This window comes from Protopterus annectens, chromosome 8.part0 (assembly GCF_019279795.1).
Source record: "Protopterus annectens isolate FY-2018-M chromosome 8.part0, PAN1.0, whole genome shotgun sequence".
NCBI classification, from domain to species: Eukaryota; Metazoa; Chordata; order Ceratodontiformes; family Protopteridae; genus Protopterus; species Protopterus annectens.
The window spans coordinates 664,096,897-664,124,504 of NC_056741.1; positions in this window are offsets into that span (position 1 = coordinate 664,096,897).

Genomic DNA, 27,608 nt, shown 5'->3' on the forward strand with positions numbered 1-27,608 from the left:
TCCTGCACTTGACACCTGTGTGTGTTCTCCTTGGGAAAAAGCAACCTTTTAGGAGAGTAGTAAAACACCTTAAAAGTGGTAAACTAATCTTTGTCAATTCTGATGATGTCACCATCCTACAAATATACCTGTGGAAAAACAAACACCCAGTAATGTATATAGTGTGATGTATGAATGCGTACTTCTCAAGTATCATGAAGTAGTTAAATAGGGGTTTGAATTCTGTACTTGACAACTGTGTGTGTTTGCGTGTGTTCTCCTTGAGAAGGAGCAAACTTTTAGGAGAGTAGTAAAACACCTTAAAAGTGGTAAACTAATCTTTGTCAAGTCTGATGATGTCACTATCCTACAAATATACCTGTGGAAAAAAGAACTCCCAGTCATGTGTATAGTGTGTCGTGTTAATGTGTACTCCTCTAGTATCATGAAGTAGTTAGATAGGGGTTTGAATCCTGCACTTGGTGAGTGTGTGTACTGTATGTGTGTGTCACTGTTGGTCAGTGTGTTGTGGGTTTTGCTTTTACTACTGTATGACATTAGTATGCATTGCACATGTGAGCTAGCTGTGTGGCAAATACATATACGTACATGTTACCTCAATTATTGCATGTGTGGGAACCCTGCTTTCTCCAAGAACACAGCTGTCTTCTTTGCCAGACTGTGCTGCTGCTTCCCAGATCTTAGGTCACATCTGTATGTTTGTGACAGGGCCAGCCACTGCAGTGTTCCCTGGCCTAGGTCATCTGTGTCACATAAACACATTACGGTTTCTATTGAAATGTGTGGGTGAGGGTTTATGGCCGAGGTATATGTCACACCTGTTCAAATGCAGCAAAGTCTGTCAATGATGACTATTCATAACAGGTGTACAACAACCTTTGTGGATATGCATGCAGACCCCTTATTGCTTATGTGATCCACCGAGGGATTTCTAAATACCTTTTGAAATGTGATCATCAAAGGAGAGATGACGTAACACTTGGTTGCATGTACACATTGGTACCTGTTCATCATGTTGGTGGCTACTACCTATGTGGTACTGTGGAGATAATATGTTCCGTAAAGGTGGATGATTATGCTTAGTTTGGCTTATAGCTTTACAGCATGGGTTTGACAACAGGTATCTGTCTGTATGATACCCTTGTGGAGGATGTGTGTGTCATCTGGAGAATGCATTATAGGCCACAGTATGCATTGCCATACGTGGACGGACATATCCCTACTGTGATTGCTTGTACCTAAGAGAGCTATATGCCAAACAGGAGTGGTCTCAGTAATGGGTGCGGGGGAATACCAGTGGTTACTGGCATAGTATAGTACCTGAAGGATCCAAATGTTGCAGTGTGTCCTACATCTGTGTGTTAGTTGTCAAGACATCATCTAACGATTGGTTATGGTCAGGCTGTTGAAGTGATGTATACTACCAGAATGCAAAACAATGACAGATAGCAACAGTATCACCCACAGCACAGTGTCAAACCATGGCATACACATGTGTAGTCAGGTTCTAAAATGTGTGTAGTACAATGCATACCCACCACCAATAGAAACTATGGAGTGTTACTGTGTAATACAGAGCATGTCACCCTGCCCATGTGTCCACTATGCACGTACATGCAGACAGTGCACCTCCACCATGTTCACAACTGTACACCTGCAAATCTGTGCTACACACATCCCACACATACTGTCCACTCTCTAACACATACTCCATTACTGCACACATCAGCCAAGTGGCACGTGGCCAGACAATACACAATTGGAACTAACACTGGTGTAAACAGCACTACAATCACAATCATAGCTTTAATGCATCATGCCTGCTCAGCTACACCTTCAAGCATATCATTACACTCTACTGCTGACAACATGCTAACATTGCTATACTGATATAAAGACACCCTGTGCATCAGCACCATGGTAGCCTGTTCCTGCATCGATGTTACAGATGACAGGAGGTGGCACAGGTGTCATCATATGCACAGGGTGTGTTGTTGGTTTGCCAGAGGCCTACAGTGAGCCATCCAATCAACATGTATGTGTGTGTGTGTGTGTGTGTGTGTGTGTGTGTGTGTGTGTGTGTGTGTGAGGGGCAAGAATACTGGTATGGGCCAATGTTGATGTAATGTGTGTGGGAATGTGTTAGCTCTAGATGTCTGGAGTATGTGTGTGTGTGTCTGCATGCACACAGTTCCACCATGTGACTGACATATACGGGTATTTGTGGGACAGCCACAGACTGTACCTGCAAGGCTTTACAGATCACTGTCTCTGGCCACGGATATGGTACCTGTGCCTGGCAGGGGTACTACTGACAGTATCAGGTACTAAGCCAGACTGGGTGCTATCCCCAGAGGTAGATGGATGTACACTGGACACAGGTCCCTGCTGGGACTGTCCAGAGCCATGTGCACGTGGTCTTCTAGGACGTTCTATGGACAGCCCACCCCCAACATTGCTGGGGCTGGTACTTGCACTAAGGGAGCGGCTGTGGCTTGAGGGACATCTGCGGCGACTGCCAACCGCTGATGTTGCTGGCATATGTCCATGTCGACGACTCAGCTGTCCCGCACTGTCCTGACACATGGACATGACATTGCAGAGGATTTATAATGTCTCTCCCCAACGTCTATCAGTGACCTCAGTGTAATGATGGATGGCACCTGCTAGGTCATGGATACTGTCAATGATGGCGGTGTTATGTGCCCTCTGTGCCCTTAGTCCCTATCTGGTGTACCGTTCCATATGTGCCTATGCCTCCATGACAGCCTGGAACATGTGTGATGTTGTCAGACCTGTGGCATGTCTGCCAGTGGCATGATGAGCAGCAGTGCTCCTACGAGAACCCCTGGACATCTGCCTATGTTGTACCCTTCCAGACATCTGGGTATGGCTACTGTGTTGGGATGAACGTGCCATGGATACCACACTGTCCTGGCCAATGCCAACTGTACGCTGTCCCTCAGCTATGGGCATTGGTAATGGATGTATTGGCAGTATGACATGGATGGGGTAGACAGCTGTGTATTGTCGATTGGTGGTCCACGACAGACCCTGGCAAACATGCCTTTGCCTCAATACACCTATCATCAATATCACTGTTTTGCTCAGTGACATCAGTTTCCCTGCTGCAGTGAACCAGCCCAAAGTCAGCAATTGTGAGAGGAAGACAGGAAACACATTTTTCGACCTGTACATGATGTCGGCCCACATGCACACATGTACACATGAGCACATGCACACATGAACACATGAGCACATGCACACATGCACATATGAACACATGCACACATGAACACATGCACACATGCACACATGAACAGATGCACACATGCACACATGCACACATGAACACATGCACACATGAACACATGCACACGTGCACACATGCACACATGCACACATGAACACATGAACACATGAACATATGCGCACATGCACACATGAACAGATGCACACATGAACACATGAACACATGCACACATGCACACAAATGCACTCCTCAGTAAAACACACACACACACACACACACACACACACACACACACACACACACACACACACACACACACACACACACACACACACACACACACACACACACACACCACCAGCAATCCAGAACATACTCAATAGCGGGTGATGGTGGGGTACAGTATCACAAGGCAAACAGTTATATCACATGTGTCAGCATGCAGGACGTGTGTTTCCCAACAACATGCAGTGTGGGTGTTGACAGCCCTTGCCAATAACACTATACATGTCTTTGATGCATGTGTGTTGTTGTTCAGTGATTGGCCTCACCCTGGAATGCACTGTGTACATGGACGCAACAGTGCTGTGCATTTATTATAAGCTCTGCAATGTGCTGTGCACCATCTCTCACAGGTATACATACCATGGCAGGATGTGTATCTGTGTGTCACATAGATATCCATTTCTGATTAGAGTGTCTGTGTCTTCAGCAGATAATTGTGGACACAGGATTAGCACATGCATGCTATGTATACACACAGGATGAGTGGTGCATGTTTACCTGATGTTTGCTCAACATGGCCATTGTACAGTGGTTATGGTGAGTGTAGGACATATTGTGGACATGCCAATGCCAGACATGACATGGCATGCTACAGCACAACTGCAACATTAAACATCACACAGACACAGTGTGTGTCATGTCATCTATACACTCAATAGCATTACAAGACATATATGTGTCACTTTGTACAAATGGTGATTGCTATGCATATTGTGTATAGGTGCTTATGTTTGCACACACACAACACTGAGGTGCATAGCAGGTAATGCAATGTGTAGTACTGTGTTCACTGTAACTTGATGGGGTGTACTACCATGAGCCATCATCATGCAGCATCATGTAATCACTCAAGGCTACTAATGTGTGCCAGACCGAAACATACCATGCTGTACCGGAACTGCAGTACCATGGCTACATTCACCAATTCACAGCCAGTTGTTACATGGGTTTGTAAGGTGCACAATAGGGGGCATTGCCTACCATGAATGTGTAATGTGTCAAAGAGTGTCGCACAGCCACATGTGAGGCATCTACCCCTCAGGTATATTATGTGTGCTGTGTGGATGATGTGTGGGATACTGTAGTGTGACCTTACAGCAGGCATCTGAATACACCATGTGTAGCATGTTAACGTGTACTGCGTGTGACAAAGTCGTGTATGTTATGTGCATGTGTATCGACTCTGCCTGTGTAATATCCACCTCAGTGTTGCCACAATTGTGTGGAATGCTCTGTGTATTGTATGTGTTGTAGGCAGCTACCCACATTACTGGGATGTGCATAGTCTCACAGCAAACATGCACAGCATGCATTATGCTTATGTGTGTTACATGTACATGGCCTACACCTCACCTATGACATGCACATTTAATTAGCAGTATTAAAGGTAGAACACACTCACCAGCATGGGTCAGCTGCCGTGCTCTCACAGTAGAGGGACCTACAAGGATATGAGACACTTTGTCAGTGGCAACAACTGTGACATTGCTACTGTGTGCTTGCAATCATACAGTAGTACAACGGTTGACAGTCACAGGCCTACAGATTGTATCCCTAATTATTACTATTGCACAACACTAGGCACCACATCGTCTAACTGCACAGCACACATCTCACATAAGCATGCGCTGACAATAGAGGTAACAGCAGTCTACAGCTATGCCATGTTACCTGCATGTTCCATGTCAGCTTGCTGGGTGGCTCCGGCCTCCATGATGACACACGTTAGTTGTTGGGGTTGTTGTTGGCCAGGAGCCACCTGGCTCAGGAGCAGCTCCTCCACTCTGGTGAGGGGGGAAGGATGGCTACCCCACCACCTGTGGCAAGCTGTTGTCTATAGATATCAGACGCACGCTGCCAGACATGTCTAATTAAATCACTGCAGTAATATGACTATCATGCATTTGTTACTCTGTCACATCCATGTTTATATAACTGTATGTGCTACTCCCCCAAACAGCCATTGTACACACTACTGTACAGAACACAGATAACATGGATCAGATGTTTGACATTTAATACTGAACTACATATATCACAGTCATATCCCACTGCACACAGCTACACCACTGATTTCTCCATGGCAGTAGTTATGCAGGGCATCTGTGCATAGATACTTACTGCTGCCACATATTGATGATTCAAAGTATGTAGAGTACTCTTCAAAAACATCTACTACATGTCAGTAAATACATATCAGTTACATACCTTTACTTTGTATGGGTTTGTATTATTAAGTTCTGTGTGTGTAGTACTTTTTTTTTTTTAATATCTTTTTTTTTATTTTTTTTTTTATGTTGATTTTTTTTTGCTGTTGCTGTGGCTGTTGCTGTTGTTGTTGCTGGTTTCTGTCTGTCTGTGTGTGTCTCTGTGTCGATCCCACTCTCTCTCTCTCTCTCTCTGTGGCTGCAATGAAATGCTTGCATGTGTAGACAGAAAGTACAGCCTGCTTTTAGAGGTATCTGCACATATGCATGTGATGGCCTCTGCACCAATTGGTGGACACCATTTGGTAACTGCATGCAGCCTGCTGTGTGGTAATTGCAGTACTCACTGTCATAGCAACCCAATGCTATAAATTGCTAGGTCAGGTAGGCGTAGGCCTTTCAGCTTTCCAAAGTCAGGCCCATCCTTGTTTGCTGTGGACACCGTAGTGTAAGTCAAAAGGTTGGTATACTTCTTATATCTGAAGCTAGGGGTGTAGCCAGTGATTTGAATGTTGTACTCAGACCTGAATGTTGCCACTTCCACTACACAGTTGACAGTGTAGAATTATACTCACCCCTACAAATGCTAACACAAGATACATGGGAGTATTTAGTTTCTTTTCTACTTAAACAATTAGCTGCCATACATACGTAGTTATTGAGATGTTTTCATTTGGCACATGAACTGTTTGGGAACTGCTATACTGTGGATATTAATGTACTCACTTCTGCACAGTTTGTGCTTTTTATTTTGTTGACATTATCACAGGATGCTCATGAAATCTGGACAATTCCAGTACTGAGTATGCCTACCTACATCCTTGCTGTACCTCGAACACAGTGGTAATTTGTACATTTGGGTGGGATACTGTGTGGGGGTTGTAGAGTGCTGCTGTAAAATTATTTCCTGCTAGAATGTGTGGTTCTGTTATCACAGTTTTGTAATGCAATTCCACAACAGCTGCTGGTAAAGTTTCACAGAACAGGTTTTGCGTTATGGCATTCCTATCTTTCCTTGACATTCATACATTCTGATGCATGATATATATATTTCTGCAACAACCTGTTGTATATCTACTGTGGCCTAGTGGTACTTCATGCAGTCTAGTGTGTCCAAGGTCATTCAAGACTGACAGTGGTGTTTTATTTTGCTGCTGAGCAGAACAAGGCCCCTCATATGCAGGGTGACTAAGGCACTTTTAAGCAGTTGTAAGCGGGTTTGGGTGGGTTTGCGTGACGCTTAGCAATACTAAGCTAAGCGCACACATGTGCACAGAGGCGCAAACCTGCTTACTACTGCTTAAAAGTGCTTATTCACGCTAACCCCCGTGCTAATTTCTTTGAAAGCAAAGAAAATGGGGTGATAGGAAAGTAGTGAAAAAGGGGTACAAAAAGGGTAAGGCAGTAGGGAAAACAGCTCGGGATGTGCAGGATGGGTGTAGGTAAGGTCCATAGCTGCCCATTTCTTTAACAGCAACAGCTGTGCATATACTAGTAATTTGGAGGGACATTTGAAACCTTCCACCCCTGAGAGAGGGGTGGGGACAACAGAGTATGTTGTACTGCCAATTAAATTACAGTTTCTGTGTCCAGCGGACATTTGTGCAAAATGGGCAGCTATGTATGGGGCGTAATTTTTTTGTGGGAGCAGATTGCTTATTTTTTTTTTTTTTACAGGTGAGAGTGGAATGTGGGGTAGGGGAATTAGGTATATTTGGGGAGGTAGGTTGGGGGGTAAACAGACAAGACAAATAAGACGCATACAGGGGCAAAATATGACACATGGGGTGGGTGAACACCATTGATATACATATATATAAATATCCACAAATAGATATATACATATGCAGACATCCTTTATTCTATATGTCATTTGATATGAATACAGCAATATCTATCTATCTATCTATATATATATATATATATATATATATATATATATGTGTGTGTGTGTGTGTGTGTGTGTGTGTGTGTGTGTGCATGTGTATATACACAGATATATATCTATAATATGAGACAGCAGATAAGAATGACATATATGACCACAGGCACCGCAATGGGGATGAGAGGTCCCGGTCAACATATGTGTTACACGTAGCAATACCCCCCCCCACACAGCCAAACAGGTGAAACATACAAACAAACACACAAACAAAGTAAACAAACCACTGCTTCCCATACCATAGGCAGGATACTACCAGTGGGAGAAACATTGTGGACCCACTAAGTCTAATCTAGAAGTAAAGACAGAAACGTCCCTTGCCGGACACCCCAAAAATGTCAAAATCTTTGGATTCCAGGCATTATACAGATCCATTATGGCAGGGCATGTATGTTCTTGGACTATAAGGTTGGGAAAGCCTGATTATCCATGGGTCGAGGCAACATAAGTGATGGGTCCCGAGAAGTGGTGAGTGGGCAGTGTGTTGTGGTGTGGCTAGACCTGACATGCACCCAGAGAAAGGATAATTGCTGTGGAGGGGAAGTGGGTGGGAGTACGATGGGTATGAAATTATGGGTCATGGCATGCTGGGGTTGGCTGGAGCGGATCAAAATGGGCTGCACCGTGGATGTAAGGAATAGTGTGAATTGGGCAGAGCAGTCGCCTAACGAGCAGCCATTCCCGCTATGAGTCCCACTGCAGCACAGTCTATTGTAGATGGCAAAGCATGTTATAACCAATTTTGTTGTTGCAAAAAACATTAAATAACACAAAAAACACATGGTTGCAGCTCCCCACTGCAGGCATATAAGCCATTCTAATTGGCATCACAACATATTATTGTTGTCCTCACCCCCAGCCAGGGGTGTGAGTGTCCAAATCTACCTCCAAATTCGGTGTATATGCACAAGTGTTGCTGTAGAAGAAATGGCCAGCTGTGGAACTTCCCTTCAGCCTTCCTGCACATCCCTGGCTATTTCCCCTACTGTCTTTCCCTCTTTATGCCCCTTTAACACCATTTACCTATCAACTCCTTTTTCTTTTCTGATAAAGGTTAAAGGTACAATTAGGTACAACCTCTTCATCAACTATATTGGCAGAATCTGGAACTCCCTACCAACATCTATTACCTCAGCTGTCTCAAAGGACACATGTAAAAAACACTTGAAGAAACATCTCATGCACACTTGTATTAGCACATGCTCACCACCTTATATTCTATTCTCCTACATCAACCACTGCAACTATCACCGCTTTTCCTGCCTTACATACATATCCCAACATCCTTTAAACCTTCCCTATTGCTCCCTTACCAATTATTCCCACAATCTGCTACACAGATACAATGTCTCCCCCTCTACCTACCTATCTACACCTTCACTATCCTCTTCTAATCTACCACACAAGTATGGAATAACTAAATCTTAACCAGAATACCTGAGTATATCCTATCCAGAACTGTTAAACTGGAATCTAACCACCTTAAATTGACCTTTGTCAACAGTCATACCTGACATGTAAACTTGAACTAAGCATGCATAATACCTACATGTTAATGTAAACTATGCATGAATAATATGTTACTTAGCTATGTTGAGTCTGTTACTCTCTATGAATGTGAACACCTCTGTATTACTTGTAATGATTGGCTGAGTTTTTCTGTGAAGCATTTCTCCCTGGACCTCTCCTGAAAATGGACAAGCATCCAGTCAAATTTTCCCGGTCAATAAATGTAAAATAAATAAAGTAGCATGGGGGTAAGCAGGAGTAAGCACTTTTAAGCAGTAGTAAGTGGGTTTAAGCCTGTTTGCACAGCGGTAAGCAATGCCTACACTGGTTAAGCAATGTAGAAGCTATTTCAGTGTAAGATGCCATAACCAGATGTCAGCATTGCTTACCCTCGTGCAAACCAGCTTGAACTCGCTTCAATTGCTCACAAGTGCCTTAGTCACTCAGTAGCCAACGGCTTTCATCCTGCCCAGCAACAAAATAACTTGCACTCCCAGATTGCAACCCCCGGACAATGCAAACTATAGTGAAAGTGAGAGAACACTAAGCCATGGCAAATGCACATAGCTGCCATTATCACAAACATATCATCCAGCACAGTCATTCAACAGTATAGGTAATATATGTAAGTATGTAGATTAATACGAGCAACCATTTGTACACTGCTCAAATACAGTATTTCAAGCAGTCTATGTGTAACATAAAAACAGTGCCTTTCCAATTGTACTGTGAGAACAGTAGTCTGCCATAATACATAAGAGAATAATAAGACACGGTGCACGTCGACTGGGGTGTGTGGGTGTACTTCATGCACAGAATGTCAAACCTGGGACATCTGTCCCGTGGGACTGGGAGATGAGGCTGGCCAGGTGTGTAAGCAAACCATTTCTTCTCAAACCCTTGGCAGGATGCTACCAGTGGGAGAAACAGTGTTGACCAGCTAAGGCTAATCTTGACACAACAACAGGTCTGTGTCTGGCAGGATGAACCAAAAATTGTGAGGCACATCGATGTTTGCACTTATATCAGAGTACTATCATGGCAAGGCTCGTACATATGTGGACTAAATGGATGAAGAGCCTGCAGAAGCTTGGGTCAAGACAGTATACTGGATGAGTACCGAGACGTGCAGAGAGGGCAATGTGTGCAGGTGTGATATGGCTGGGCTAGCAACTGGAGAATGGATGGTTGCTGTGTACGTGGAGCTCGGCGGGTGGGTGAAGGAACCATGGGTATGACATAAAGGAAGAAATATGCAAATGAAGCAACACAGCAATAGTGTAGTAGGCAGAGCATCTGCCTAATGAGCAGACATTCCCAGTTCGAGTCCAACTGTAGCACAGTCTATTTTACATGTCAAAGCATGTTATAACCAATAGTTTAGTTGCAAAATCCACTAAATATCATATACATATATATGAACTGGAGCACTGCAAGAAATGCACATGCGAAGTATCAGTGTCAGACTGAATAAGGCACTAGTAAGCATGTTTAAGCACAAATAAGCAATAGTAAGTATATGTAAGCACTAGTAAGTGGGCTTAAGCCCGTTTGCATGGTGGTAAGCAAGGACTAGACTGGTTAAGCAAATCTGAAGCTAACACCCTGTAAGCAGATGTAAAGGCAGGGTAGCAGTGCTTACCTCCATGCAAACCTGCTAACAACTGACTAAACGTGCCTTAGCCACTCTGTACCCAATGGCCCTTGTTCTGCCCAGCAACAAAATAAACAGCCTCTGCTGCACTCGAACACAGAACCCCACACACCATAGGCAAGGTGCTTTACCACTAAGCCATGTCAGATATGCATAACCATGATGTATTCAAAACATATCAACCAGCCCAGTCATGCAACATTACTGAGAATGTATTCCAGCATGTAAATGTATATGTGTGAGTAAATATAGCAATATCTAAACAGATACAACATATCAATAGATGTATATATATCTATATATATATATATATATATATATATATATATATATATATATAAAACCAAAATGTCACAATACCAATACTGGAGCAGGATGAAAGGACTAGTAGCACAGCTCGAACAGTACGAACAAACAATACTTTAATAGATCAACAACTTCACAGGTTAAGCGCTTTCATCTGATACATACAGACTTCATCAGAACCAGTATTTTAAAAATACCCATGGTTTAAATAGCAACTTTGGCGCCAAAAACTTAACAAGCACTTAAAGAAACATGACTCTATGAAACTTAAATGTAAGATAGCCCTATGTGCACTATTAAAATTCATTGCTGAACACTAGTATAATACATAAAAGAGAGTATATAATACATGGCAATATCCCTCTACTCTAGTACATAATTCCTATGCAATATATCTAGTAGATAAAATGTAGATAAAATTAATGAACTTAATAAAATTGATGTAAATATAATATATAATATATAAATACATTTAATAAATAAAGTAAAATAGACATATCAAATAAACATATCCGATAAAACCTATTGTGTAAGAAATGAATGAATGGATCTTGTAATCCAGAGAAATAACCTATTGCAACTACCATAAGAATACAAAATATGCTAGCTAATAGCTAAAAAAGGTTTAATACTAATGCTTTCATTAATACCCGGATACCTAGTGGCATCTGTGAGTATTTGCCACTTACTTTCTTTACATGCTAACAACATTTTCCAATTTCCTCCTTGAATGCAATTGTCTACCTGATCAATAATGGAAAATTTAAAATGGTGTTGCTCCCCTTTCTCATGTAAATGTTTATACAATGCATTATTCATATCTTTAACTTGAATTTTGTAGTAGTGTTCATAAATACGTTTTTTTATTTATAATGGGGAAGAACATTCTTATGTTGTAAGTGATGGGAGACATTTGAGTTTTGCAAATGAATCTTTAAAAGAAAGAATTATGGTGTTGGGTAAAAAATTATTTCAAATTAAGAATATAAAAGTTGATAATGCATATCTAGCCAAATGTATAGCTTTAAAAGTTGTCCCCAAAGGACTAAGATTTTTCAAGCTTCCTTTGGGTATTGAATATAAGATTGATGTTATGAAAAAATGTAACAAATTGTTTGATGGATTTGGATTTTCTTATATGAAACTGCTAATGAAATTTAACGATGAGAAACTGTCCAGTTTAGTTAGTGAAGTGGAAAGATTAAATGAGGACATCATTAATGACAGTGCATTTGTGCAGTGGAAGGATTTTTACAATAAACAATTTCATATAGCTGAAAATAAAGCAACAAGTGTATACAATAGAAAAAATAGGAAGATACAACGTGATAAGGAACATTATCAGTATAAAAGGGCATATGTTTGGCCACAAGATAGAGCTGTGCTTGAGAAAGGGAGACATAGTAGCTATAGGAATGGACCTAGACATGTGGATAGGGAAGAACATTTTCAAGGGGGCAGATTTTACCCAGCCCCCAAAAAACAGTACAATCAATGGAACAGGAGGGAACATTAGAAAAGAATATATTTCATGAGGAAGAGAGGAAGTTGATTATGAATGAATCCACATGTTATACAGTTACATCTTATCTCAAAGAAACTGGTATGTCTTCTCCGTGCGTGAACAGTTCTGAAACAAATGGGAATGACAATAATGATGCAGTTTTTGCAGAACATGGCATAGTACATTCCTTTAATGGTTTCAATGTATTCAATTACACAGATATGGATATTAGTGAGGAATTGTTTACGCTGTTCAGTAAGGGCATGAAATTTATACCTAATATAGGCTTTAATGTAATAGATATTATTAAAGAAATTAAATTATACTGCAGAAGGTTGAATTTAGCCATCCAATTTGGGCAAAATGATGTGAATGTGAAATCAACAGGATGTAAGGACCTTATTAAAAAAAGTACATATATTCCAGTTTCCAACCCACAGGTGGTGAATTTTGAAAAAATGGTATGTAAAGATATATATTGGTTGAAGAACAGCATTAAGAAAGGCAATGTATTTCATAATGTTTTGAATGATAATTTAACATTCAATGAACGGGTGTGTTTGAAACAATTAATGTATAATAATGAAATAAGAATAATGAAACCAGACAAGGGGGTGGCATTGTTATTTACAATACTTTTGATTACAATGCACATATACACAATATTTTGTACTTGTCAGGTAATTATGAAGAGGTTTCTATAAATCAAATCAACATTGGATATAAAAGGATTGACTTGGCCCTAGAGGAATATTTGATTGATAATAGAATAACCAATGAAACGTATACATATTTGAAGGTAGATTACCCAGTATTGGCCAATATTATTGGTATTCCTAAAGTGCACAAATCTATTCAAAACCCTCCTTTTAGACCTATTATTTCAGGATCTAAATCTAAAACATACAATATGGGAGTTGCTATTGATAGATGGACCAAACATGTATATCAAAATATACCCCATTTGATAAAAGATTCCTGGGACTTTTTAGGCAAACTAACATCAGACTTGTGGAGGGAAGAATTGATTTTTTTAACTATCGACGTCATGGACCTTTTTTCAAGTATACCCAAAGACATTGGACTTGAATATTTTAGTAACAGCTTGAGGAATCATTCCAACTTGTGCTGGGACAAGATTAGCTTAATAATGGATATGATGGCCTTAGTCCTCAATTATAATTTTATATATTTTCAAGGCGAATACTTTAGGCAGAGTAAAGGTGTGGCAATGGGCGCCTCTTGTGCTCCCATTTTTACTAATCTTGTCATGCTGGAATGGGAGACTGTACACCTGTTCAATAGTAGATTTTATTCAGATATTGCATTTTATGTTAGATTTTTAGATGATTTATTTATCTTATGAAAAGGTCCAAAAGAGCAAATCAGAGAATTCATTGAATATATTAATGGTACGATGGATTTCCTTAGCTTCACCCATAACATTAGTGAAAAGGGTATTTCTTATTTAGATACGTACATTAGCCATTCCTGTGGAGGTTTTGCATCCAGGATATACAGGAAAAACACCTTTTCAAATGATTACATAGAATACAACAGTAATCACCCACCGTATATGTTTAAAAATGTCTTTAAGGGACAATGCATCAGAGCGGCACGTATGTCATCCACTAAGGAAGTTATGGAAGCGGAATTGGTAGGTATATCTAATATATTTAGTCAAAGGGGATACCCATCAAGTATGTTGAAAGATGTGACAGATTACATTAAAAAGCAATGGGGTAGTAAATATATACCACTATTAGGTAAATATTTACAAACCGGAGTGGACATTTATACTAAAAACAATGATTTGGCACATGAATGTAGGAATAGAGTGTGTGTTTTAATGTACACACCTTACATGAACCTTATCAAGGATATAGTAAATAGGCACTGGGATTTAATAACAGTTTCTGAAAACATAGGTACCAAATTGGGGGGGTAACCCGTATTTTGTGTATAAAACAGCTCCAAATATAAAAAGATTATTAGAAAAGGCGAATACTTTTGTAATACCAAAGAAAACAACAAAAGGGACTACCAAATGTGGATCTTGTAAACAGTGTGGGTGGATCAATGAAGTGATAGGCACTAAACTTGAAGATATTAATAAGACATATGTGAGAAGCAGGGCAGGCAATTGTAATACCAAGCAGGTAGTCTATCTAGCTACGTGCATGGCCTGCCCGGCATTTTATATAGGAAAAACAGAGACAAATAAAAAAACGTATTTATGAACACTACTACAAAATTCAAGTTAAAGATATGAATAATGCATTGTATAAACATTTACATGAGAAAGGGGAGCAACACCATTTTAAACTTTCCATTATTGATCAGGTAGACAATTGCATTCAAGGAGGAAATTGGAAAATGTTGTTAGCATGTAAAGAAAGTAAGTGGCAAATACTCACAGATGCCACTAGGTATCCGGGTATTAATGAAAGCATTAGTATTAAACCTTTTTTAGCTATTAGCTAGCATATTTTGTATTCTTATGGTAGATGCAATAGGTTATTTCTCTGGATTACAAGATTCATTCATTCATTTCTTACACAATAGGTTTTATCGGATATGTTTATTTGATATGTCTATTTTACTTTATTTATTAAATGTATTTATATATTATATATTATATTTACATCAATTTTATTAAGTTCATTAATTTTATCTACATTTTATCTACAAGATATATTGCATAGGAATTATGTACTAGAGTAGAGGGATATTGCCATGTATTATATACTCTCTTTTATGTATTATACTAGTGTTCAGCAATTAATTTTAATAGTGCACATAGGGCTATCTTACATTTAAGTGTTATAGAGTCATGTTTCTTTAAGTGCTTGTTAAGTTTTTGGCACCAAAGTTGGTATTTAAACCATGGGTATTTTTAAAATACTGGTTCTGATGAAGTCTGTATGTATCAGATGAAAGCGCTTAACCTGTGAAGTTGTTGATCTATTAAAGTATTGTTTGTTCGTACTGTTCGAGCTGTGCTACTAGTCCTTTCATCCTGCTCCAGTATTGGTATTGTGACGGTTTGGTTGTACTATATATATATATATATATATATATATATATATATATATATATCCATAGTAATATATACACACACACACATATAAATATATATATATATATATATATATATATATATATATATATATAGAGAGAGAGAGAGAGAGAGAGACACACATCTGTAGATAGCAATGGTAGATTGACAAATACAAATATGTGCACATGCACCGGTAATGGGGTTGAGACACCCCAAACAATATACAGCATGTACGAATAGGCATACCACCCTACCACAGCCAAACATGTCCGCCCTGAAATACATTAAAGTGTTACAGATCACATAAGCAGGACCTGGCATGACATCTACACAACATGTAAACAGTACTACAACCCACCTGTATGATATTAGACCGGTATTGGTAACATACCATGCAGTACAGCGTGGCTCCCTTAGGAGATGTAAAATATGGAAGCTATCAACATACTCAGGATACATATACACAGACACATATATGCAGATACAGATATACATATCTAATTACATATATCTATATATATAGATATACATGTGACTACACAGACACATTCAGAGATATGTACAGTAAGATACATATGTAGCAGGTGCACACAATATGGAACAGCCACCATGCCTACAGTTAACACCTTAACAAGTGGACACTGTATGGGCCATCCATACAAATGACAATCGTTGCCTGCAACATATATCCACAGAGAGGTCATAGGGTAAAACACCACACACAGGCTTGCAGAAATGGATAACGTTTATTTGTGTACTATTACGGTATTATATGCCATGTATTATAGTTTGTCAGACACTGACATCCATATAAACAGGGTAATGCAACTGTGCAACCATTATACTAATACAGTATTCTGGAAAGGGTCACAACTATTGCTGTCCAGGCCAAGCCCTTCATATTGCACAATAGTAAAGACAGAATGGGCCACAGGATACCAAACTATCAACAGTAAGTAATGCAGGTGTACATAGTTCAACAGCCTCTATCTACACTCTGTACAAAATCACTAGGTAGTAAAGACATCAGTTGACCAAATGGGATGTAACTGTTACATAACAAGGCATAACTGACACCATCACAAGCACACTGACAAACAGAGAAGTCTGAAAGCAGTAGGCCTGCAATAACCCAATTTATGTAAGTAATGTAAATATAGGTGAAGTGTATTGTACTGTACATCCAGATACCTTAAGGCAGCTCATCCCTGATACCCCCGCATTTTGCAACAGCCTAGGTCATTTATGGTGCACCCCCTGACTCAATAATACAGGGCCACATACCACTGTTACATACACTGGCCTCTGGAGTGCATAAGGGCACACATGTATTGTGTAGGTGAAGCCCACACATATATGACATCAGCCCCACCTTATGTGTGGGGGATACAACAGCAGTGGACTGATGGCAGCAATGGCAGTGTGATATACTCACAGCCCACTACAGAACAACCCCTGCCAGCATGTCATATGTGCAAAGCTTGGTATGTAGGTGGAGGACAGAGGCTGAAACACAGGCCCATATGTGGAAAACTGTTGCCATACACTAAGCAAGCCACTGGTGTCACAGGATGTAGCCATGTACTGATAGCACTCAACACACACACTGCCAGTGAAATATCAGACACAGCACCTGTGTGGAGGACAGACATAACATGATAGGTGATAGCTATGCAGACAGACAGCATTCCAAGGTAAACTAGTTTGTACACACACACCTAGTAACACCTGTACTATACAAAGCATAACACAACTCTACTCACACTCTATCTGTAGTTCTGGAACCTCCTACAAATATGTAGCTGGCCTGAGTGTGCTGGTTCTCCTGTAAGAGGTATTGCTACCTGCTGTCTGTAATACTGATGCCCACACACAGGAATTATGTCCATCACACAGGAAAGGTAAATGGCACCATGCCCACATAATGTGGGGATTCATAGTAGGTGTTTGCCATGAAAGTGGTAATTGGAGGTACTATACAGCAAGCAGTATGCAGTTAGCAAGTGGAGGACACTGACTGGTGCACAGGCCATCACCTTATCATGTGTACCACCTACTAAAGCCAGGCTGCAAACTATTCAAAGCAGCTTAATCCATCTACTGGAGAGAGAGGGAGAGAGAGAGAGAGAGAGAGAGAGAGAGAGAAAGAAAGAAAAGACAAAGCTCTTCCAATACGCTGACATCACAGACATTTAGCCAGCTGTCATTCAACAAGACATCATTCCCGCAACAGGTATGTGAGGTATATATGCATGTAATAGCATGTAGTACCTGGTCCATCATAATGTGATAGATGATGTGGAATGAGCTATATGTGCCATCAGGTGTTGTTGTGATGATGTCCAACTGAACAACTGCTATGGGCAATAGTGTCTGTCCCTGTGTGTAGTGGGCCATAGCTGTCTACTGTGCAGGTCAGCACTGATAGACAATATGTAAGCCATCATTGTGTGTGTAGTGTAATGAGAAGTATGCATATGATGTGGCCAATAGCTGGTAGTGGAAGTAATGCCATTATGATGGACATGTGGGAACCACAGCCCACCACTGGCAGGATACCCAGGTGAATCTGTAATGTAGCATGCCGGAATGCCATAGGTGTGTAATAGGGTTACCTGCCATCGGCTCCTACATATAACCCCATAATGTCAGGACATGTCCATATGTGACACCTGTCTGCATTGTAGCAAGGCAGAACAGTGCAGCTGTGCAGGAAGGTGTTGTGAGATTGTGAAGCTGATGTCTCAATGTACCCACATATAGGTATGCATATGTGTACATATGTCACATATATAATATTTACAGATATATATGTATATCAGCATGTATGTCCAGAAATATACATATACCTATGTGTAGGCATATATATGTGCAGATATATATGAAGTCACATATATCTATACACATATAGATAAATACGATATGCAAATGTCTACATCTGTACAAACACACACACTACCACAGTGATGTGTGCTATGTGCGAGGCAGCAGCACACATAGCAATACAGACAGATATCTACAGCTGGCAGTGTGTGCACCATGGAAGGGTATGTCAAATGTTACTCCCGTCCTAGCACCACAATGCCCCCACCTGTGAAGTCTGCTATGGGAATATGGGGAAGTATGGCAGATAGACACGTGGAGGTGGTCAGGATTGGTAGATATAGAGGATAGTATACAGAGGTGGTATGTGACACGTGGTGGATAAACACCATGAATGGTGTGTGTGGTCTGTGATGTGGACACACCATGGTCCCCAATATGGGCACAATGGGAACAAGGCTCCCAACACCTCCCACTCACAATATCAGTCCATGTCCTGAAGGTGTCAAGTCTGTTGGCTGAGCAGGAGGAGCATGTTGGCCATGTGAATGTGTACTGGGTGCCTCAGATGGATGTAGCACATCCCTCATGTGTCTGTGGAGCCTGGTATGGGACAGGCCCTGGAACGGAGCTCAGGGGATAGGGACATGTTGGTGTGTGCCCGAGGGGGGTGGGCCAACATCCCCTGGGTGGTTCCACCTGATGGTATGACTGTCACAGTACACGAGGAGGCCCCAGGTTGGCACACACATGTGATGTGGCCAGGTATCCTGGTCAGATGGGTGTGGGGAGATGGATCATCTGGCCAATGGAACATATCCATGTTATTGTGTCACCGTCATAGTTCATATGCTGGTAGTAATAGTCTACACAATCCTGGCACATGTCCAACAGCATGCATAGAACCCCCCTATAACAGACTGTCAGATGTGCAGCAATCTCAGAGCAGCCATACCACTGGCATATATGTAACCATAGTGGACCTGACAATGGCATGCAAGTGAATAGTCAGTACCAGGCTGGCAATGTTGGTGTCCACACATGGGACATGGTTACAATCACATAGCAGAAACTGTGGTACACTGCACAATTTGTTCAAATGGTAGTTAAGCTGTAACCATACCTAATGAGTTGTGTGTATAGTCTGTTGAAGCTGATATGGTGGGGGGATGACAGAGATGTGGCTGGAAGCATATACACAGGGCCAATATTGACATGTTGTTGTGATAACCTCATACATGTACTGTTGTAGCAGGGTTTGTTGCAACATGTGTCCTATGAGGGTTATGAAGTCAGTACCTGTCAGGGCTTTCACCATCTACAGACTGCAACCCTCACACTGTTTTCTGCAGTTCACAGATACATATTCAGTGGATATCACATGACAACAATGGCACAACACACTGCCCAGTCTGCAGATGACACTGCTGATGCAAATTCCTCATAAACATAGTACTGACATGGCAGGCATTACAACATGTAGAACAGCCAAATCCACACACACACACTCTGTTAAACCAACATTACTCCACATGCAGTATAGTAGCACTTACAGTCTGTAATCAGGTCAGGCACATCACCCTCCTGTGTGTTGCCCTGTTTCCACAGTGTAAGTTGTTAGGTATAAATCCCCAATTCATCTGAGATGCATTTTGCCAAACAACAGATCTAGTTCCTGCCCACAGTGGATGTACAGGGCCAACACCAAAATGATGTTCCTAGATATTGGTGTGGGTTACCATGCAAGTCACTATGGGAATGTTACCATAGTTGTTCCACATGCACTCAGCTAGAGGAGGCTGCATCTGGTGCAGAGACCATCAGCTGATCATGACCATCACTTACAAAACACAGGCTGCTGCCTAGCAAAGCAGGTGTACATCCCACAATCACCAGAGAGGGTGTGGGCGGGACAGACAGAGACAATGTATGTCAGGGAAGGTGTGGCTGAGTAAAAATTAAGCATGTGTGTGTCACACACCTATCAGTCCAGGGTTTCAGACACCTGAATGACTATGCATAGCTATCTCATGTGTATGCAGTTATTGCATGCGCCACATAGCTTACATGTTGTGAGCTGTCCAGACGCATATGTGCTGGTGAGTGACATCAGAAACACTGTTGCAATACAGTAGGTGTAGCACATTGGCCTGTCCACATGAACAGATGTCAGCGTCAACACAGCCACACTCTGTAAGGGGCTCATACACATTGCCACACTTGGCAGGGTAACAAATACACTTCCTAACCACTTACCTTGCCACAATACGGTAATGCATAGGTTTCCATTGGCCCAAAGGGGTTATCCTGGGATTCTATGGTCAAAGGGTATGTGACAGTGTCTGACATTAGAAAGCATGCTTTAGTATGCCAATTGGGGTGGTACTGGGTGTGAATGTGGTCAGAAGCATCATGCACCACACACACAGACACAGGGTGCTAGTACTGGCGTGCATGTGTGCATTGCTTCATGGGTGTGTAGTGGTTGATGGTGCCAGATGGTTGGACAAGGCTGGGTGAGGGGTATACCTTGGCATCAGGCCACATGAGAATGGTCTGCATTATGGCTAAGGTGTAGTGTCCGGAATGAAGCACACAGGTGGGCATAGTATTCACCATCCAGTCTCCTGGGTTGCTATTGTGCATGGCCAGTGTTGAGCAATGCTTGGCATGTATGTGTTTTATATGCCATGATATGGACAGTGTTTTGGATTTGCACATGTCCCACATTCAGGTACAGTGGAATGTGGAAGTGCACCTGGCTTGTCTGGCCCATGTTGTGTACATGGAATGTTATCATCAGATGTGACAGTCCCGCCCTTATGTGGTGGAGCCAGGTAATGGACAGCAGGTTGACCCTGCACCTACATTGATAGCATGCTACAGGTATTCCCTGGTGTCAGTGGCATCTGTCCATACAGGGCATGAGCGTAAGGCATGGTATGTCCTTTGTGGATCACATGTGATGGAACTACAGTTGTAACAGGCATCCAATGGGAAACATAATGAAAGCCCACTGTCTGCAATTATGTGCCTATCATACTGATGGACAGGGTGCCATGGCCTCTGTAGGCCACTGCATTCACACCATAGTTACTATCAGTCACCAATATGCAGTGCACTACACACATCATGGCTGTTGCTTCGCCATGTGTATGTGTATGAGACATGGGTTGTGAGTGTGCTCTGGGTAATACTGGGGTTGCTAACTGTGATTGCCTGGCCTTGATGTCACATGTATGGGTATGGATATGCACCCCAGTCTCTTGGCTATTTCACAGCTGTTATCCCTGTACAGTGGACATTGTGATATGTACTAGGGCCACCATATAAGTAAATTGCAAAACCCGCTGCACATTGGGCCCAGGTGTCACACACACACCCTCCTCCACACAGGATACAATGTACAAACACACTCCTGTCATGTCCACGAGCAGAACCCCTACCTAACTAGTTTATTACACTACATGCATTACACAGCTATAGTATGCACCACCGTGATTACTGCAGTACTCCTTCCCCAGAAGTATATGATATTGTCTGACATCAGCAGGATTGGCAATGTAGGGCATTTGACATGTACTGAGTGCGACTAGACTAAAATGCATTGCTCCCTACACAGACAGTGGAACACTCACGAAACATCCAGAACTGCCATGGGTGGGTATAGAACCCTACCAAGGTTCTGACTCACACTTCAGGAGTATGCAGTTATGACACCCACTACGGAGATTACTAGGCTGCAACCTTCCCAGAGGTGTATTACTAGGTGGTTGACATCAGCTGCCTTACCAAGGTAGAGCATTTAAATTATAGGGTGTGTGCCTACCCTACGAAACATTGCTTTCTACACAGACAGACACACACACACAGTTGCCAGGGCTGGGGTTACAACTCCTACATAACTGATTTATCACACTACAACAGCACACAGTTACGACATGCACCACAGAGATTACAGGCCTATCACTTCCCCAAGGGTGTATTACACAGTTGATGACACTGGCACACTTGTCAAAGCGGACCACTGGAGGTTGTAGTGTCTGTGAAACATTTGTACATCCATGCTTCTCATGTCTGGGAATAGAACACCTACCTAACTAGTTTATCACACTACAGTAGTATGCAGTTACAGGATGTGCTACAGCTTTCCAGAGGTGTATTACTAGGTGGATGATATCAGCTGCCTTGCAAAGGTTGAGCATTTGTATTGGAGGGAGTGTGGCTGGCTTAAGAAAGGCATTGTTCTCTACACAGACAGACAGGTACACACACACGCATGCACAGTTGCCATGTCAGGAATAGAACCCCTGTCTAACTAGTTTATCACACTACAGCAGTACGAAGTTACAGGATGTGCTATAGAGATTACTAAGCTACAGCTTTCCAGAGGTGTATTACTATGTGGATGACATCAGCTGCCTTGCAAAGGTTGAGCATTTGGATTGTGGGGACCATGGCTGGCCTAAAAAGCATTTCCCTCTACACAGACAGACAGACACACACACATACAAACAGTTACCATGTCTGAGAATAGAACTCCTATCTAACTAGTTTATCACACTACAGCAGTACGAATTTACAGGATGCGTGATGGAGATTACTGAGTTACAGCTTTCCAGAGGTGTATTACTAGGTGGATGACATCAGCTGCCTTGTAAAGGTTGAGCATTTGGATTGTGGGGAGTGTGGCTGGCCTAAGATGTATTGCTCTCTATACAGACACATGCGCACATTTGCCATGTCTGGGAATAGAATCCCTACCTAGCTAGTTTATCACACTACAGCAGTACACAGTTACAGGGCATGCTATGGAGATTACTAGGCTACAGTTTTCCAGAGGTGTATTACTAGGTGGATGACATCAGCTGCCTTGCAAAGGTTGAGCATTTGGATTGTGGGGAGTGTGGCTGGCCTAAAAGGCATTGCTCTCTACACAGACACAGACACACACACACAATTGCCATATTAGGGAATAGAACTCCTAACTAATTAGTTAATTACACTACAGGGGCACGCAGTTACAGGATGTGCTACGGAGACTATTGGACTACATTTTTCCAGAGGTGTATTACTAAATGGATGACATCAGCTGCCTTGCAAAGGTTGAGCATTTGTATTGTGGGGAGCATGGCTGGTCTAAAAAGCATTGCTCTCTATACAAACAGACAGACACACACACACACAAACAATCAGTTGTCATGTCGGGGAATTGAGCTCCTATCTAATTAGCTTATCACACTACAGCAGCACACAGTTACAGGACATGCCATGGTGATTACTAGGCCATGGCTCTCCCAAAGGTGTCTTTTATATTGGATGACCTCAGCAGGCTTATCATAGTAGGGCTATGGGGAGAGCAGTTTGTGTGCATGGGTCATTACCCATCTGTCTAGGGGTTGACATGTCACATGTGGGCACACACAGGGTCATATTTCACAGGTAAGTGTATGCAGTTGCAAGATGACTACTTCCTTGTACAGTCATGTTGCACAGCTGGCACGTGCACCTCATAGTCTGTACTGCTGACAGATACTGGTGGCTAGTATCTGCAGTGAGTGACAGCTGCACCTCATGTGTTTGGGGCCCTTTGGCTGTGTGCTGGGCGGGACAGGCCTGGATGGCTCCTTGTCACAGTCACCCTCTTCTACACATCTATATCCGTTTGTCACAGTCACCCTCTTCCACACATCTATGTCCGTCTACTGTAGGCTTATTATAGTGAGTTGTCCTTACATATATGTCTGTATTCCTATCCACTGTGTGTGCAAGCCATGAGAGGTGCATACTGACGAGTGTCTGCACTAACAACTACGACTGCCAGATATGCCTGGTCCACTGGCATTTGCAGACATGGCCTTCATGTGTTTAAGTGTGTGAGAATGCCCAGTGTGACCTTTCAGTATGTTGTTGACTTATATTGCCTTCATTTCTCTATGTGTATGAGCATGCCCAGTATGGGCATCTGTATTGCATGTGTGGGTCAAGTCCAGATAGTTTGTACTGCAGTGCTGACGTTTGTGTTGTCCACCGACAGGTTGTATGTTGTCTCAGCAGGGTATCCATCGATCAGATGGCATTGACTGTTACTACATTTCTGCATAATGAGGGGGGACACACCTGACTATTTATACATTTCTACACAGGATTGGGGGGGCACACCTGACTGTTACTATATATCTACGTAGGATGGGGAGCACACCTGACACTTGTACACATCTGCTAGGACTGTACTGGTATGTCGGGTACTACATTGCAGTCTGTGGTCTTACCTATCGCACTGGCTAGAGGCATACGAGTGCACTACAGAACCTAGCTTATAATTACCTACATATTCGTGTCTGACTTTCTAGCCTTCACAACTTACATCCCACTGCCTGGCCTGCTGTAGTCTGTCTGTGTAGGCTGGGGGGGGGGGGTTGCCCATAGACCTCATTCAGAGGCCATAGCACAGCCTTTGTTTGTGTTTGTCTACACCTGTCATGCTGGCTGTGACTGTTGTTGGGCATGTGACCCCCCCCCCGACAGGCATGTGTGAGTCACTTACCTTGTGGGTGTCCTAGTATTGAGGGTGGTGCTACAGGGCTCCCTATGCCGGATGCACATAGTACACTCCCTACACATGGTTAGGCACAGGTAGTGCAATGTTTGGCATCCCTTTTACTGTATGTGAGAGTCAGAGAGAGATGTTATTCCCTGGGTCCTCCCATGTCAGTGTATCTGCTATGCATTGCCTCTTTGTCAAGGCCAGGGCATACTGGGCATGCCTCCTTCTGCCTACTGGGGCAGGCTCAGGTTGTTCCTCCTCTGAGTCACTCTGTGCCCATGCAGGCCTTGGCAATGGTGTGGGGCTGCGTGGCCCTGCCCCGTGCTGTCCCTGCTGCAGCTGTTTCCACAGGATCATATTGTGCAGCAAGGCACATACAAGGACAATTTGGGTACATGCAGCTGGTGAGTACTGCAAGGCTCCACCGGATGTGTCCAGTCACTGGAACTGTGACTTGAGCATCCCAAACACATGCTCTATTATGATTCTAGTTTGTGCGTCTGCCTCATTATGGAGTTCTTGTTCGGGTGTGTGTGCATTTCTGATGGGTGTCATCAGCCACGGCTTCAGTGCATATCCAGCATCCCCCACTAGGTGACCGTGTGGGATGTCCCCACTGGCAAATCTCTAGTACAGTTGCATCAGATGCCAGATATGGGAATCGTGATAGCTTCCAGCGCAGCCAGCACACACGTTCATTATTATGCCCTGAGCATCGTACATGACCTGGCAGTTGATGGAGGGGAAGCCCTTGCGGTTGATGTAGACCCTATCCCGCTCACCAGGTGGTGCTTTGATGCATATGTGTGTGCAGTCTATAGCACCCACTACCTCAGGGTATTCTGCTATTTGGTGGAACAGTTGCATAATGCTGACCAACGCCTCACGGGTGTTGCGGAAGTAAACGTGCTCACCGACATGTGCTGACATGGAATCCAGGAACTGGTGGAGTACCCTGGGTGCTGATGCCTGTGAGATCCCCATCATATCCCCAGTTGGCCTTTGGAAGGTACCTGTAGCTAGTATTCTTAGGCCTACACATACCTTTGTATCCACTTGGATGGGTTCCCCTCTGTTAGTTCTGTGTGTGAGGTGTGGCCGACACAACTCAACAGTTTGCTGTAGGAGGTCCATGTCCACCCTATAGCGCTCCACTATCTCCAGCTCATGTAGCCCTTGGTAGGTTACCCAGGGTCTGTACACTCTTCTCCGTCTCCTCACTGGGGGTTGCTTGGCAGCATTCACATCCTCACCACCCTCAGCCTTTTCCACAAGTAGATGTATGGTAGCTATTGCAGCCCCTAACATTTTGCAGTTGTGAGTGTTAAAAGTTTCCTGCTTGTTTACACCGGTGATGTAGAGTGTGGGAAAAACTGGAGGGGTAAGTGTTTGCATAGTTTATAGTAGTATTCTGGTCTGGGCTGGTCTGCTGCCTGTGTAATTGGCTGGTTCTGATACATTTCATCTGCCAGCTAAGCTACTACTCATTAATTACCTTTCTACTGCTGTTTTCCCCTTCCCATTGCCTTCCTGTTTTAGCCCATGTGGGCACTGCACAACCAGAGTGCTCATATGTGCACACTGCTGCTATTTCTTGGTTTAACCTCTTTTTTCTTCCTGTATGACCCGGTGCATGGTGAGCACACCCATTTAGGCTAAATGACTGCTAGGCAGGTTTAGACACACTCCCTAGCTAAGCTGTGCTATGCAAGGAGCAACCCCAGGCCACAGGTCTCCAATCTGCTTACAGTATGCCTGACACACACCCCCATGATGTCACCAACCTCCTAGGCTTGCACCCAGCTATTCATACTCTTACACTGTTGGGACCTGCCTCACATCCTGGAGAAAACTGGAATTCACTATCCTTCCCCTCATTTGCATAGGATTGCCTGCTAATGCATAGCTACATGCCTCACACTGAGCCTCACCCTTAGCTACCACTACTCACTGGCCATGTTGTCTTCTGCCTGCCATTGACTTGCATGGCAGAATACTGATTTTAGTTTGACTGCTTAATTTATGTTCTTTATGTTATTTTCCCCCCGATCCCGTTTGCACGCCGCTGCCCTACTCTTAAACTGCTGGGATCAGCAAATAGGAATTAAAAGCTGATTTTTTTAATTATTGTACTGTTTGCAATGCCTATGGTCTTACACTTGGCCATTGGCATGCATATTACATGATATGCAGCCTTTATTTGTGGCTGTCATAGCTCCGTTTTGGATTTTGCAGACATGTACTCGGTTACTAACCAAGTACATTTCTACTGATTGCACTAGTCCTGCACGGATGGTGGCAAGCTTCCCGGATCACAAATTCACCTAATTTGCATGGATTTCTTCTGCAAATAGAGTGATTTGCATACAAGGGCTTTATCCGTGCAAGATTAGCTCAGAAGCACTCGTGCACTCCCCTGCAGGCTGTTCCTGAACTGCACGGCAGACATATTGCCTGCTTGGGCTCCTGCACCGATCTTGCACGCCATGCAAGCTTTTGGGATTCTGGGGGAGAGTG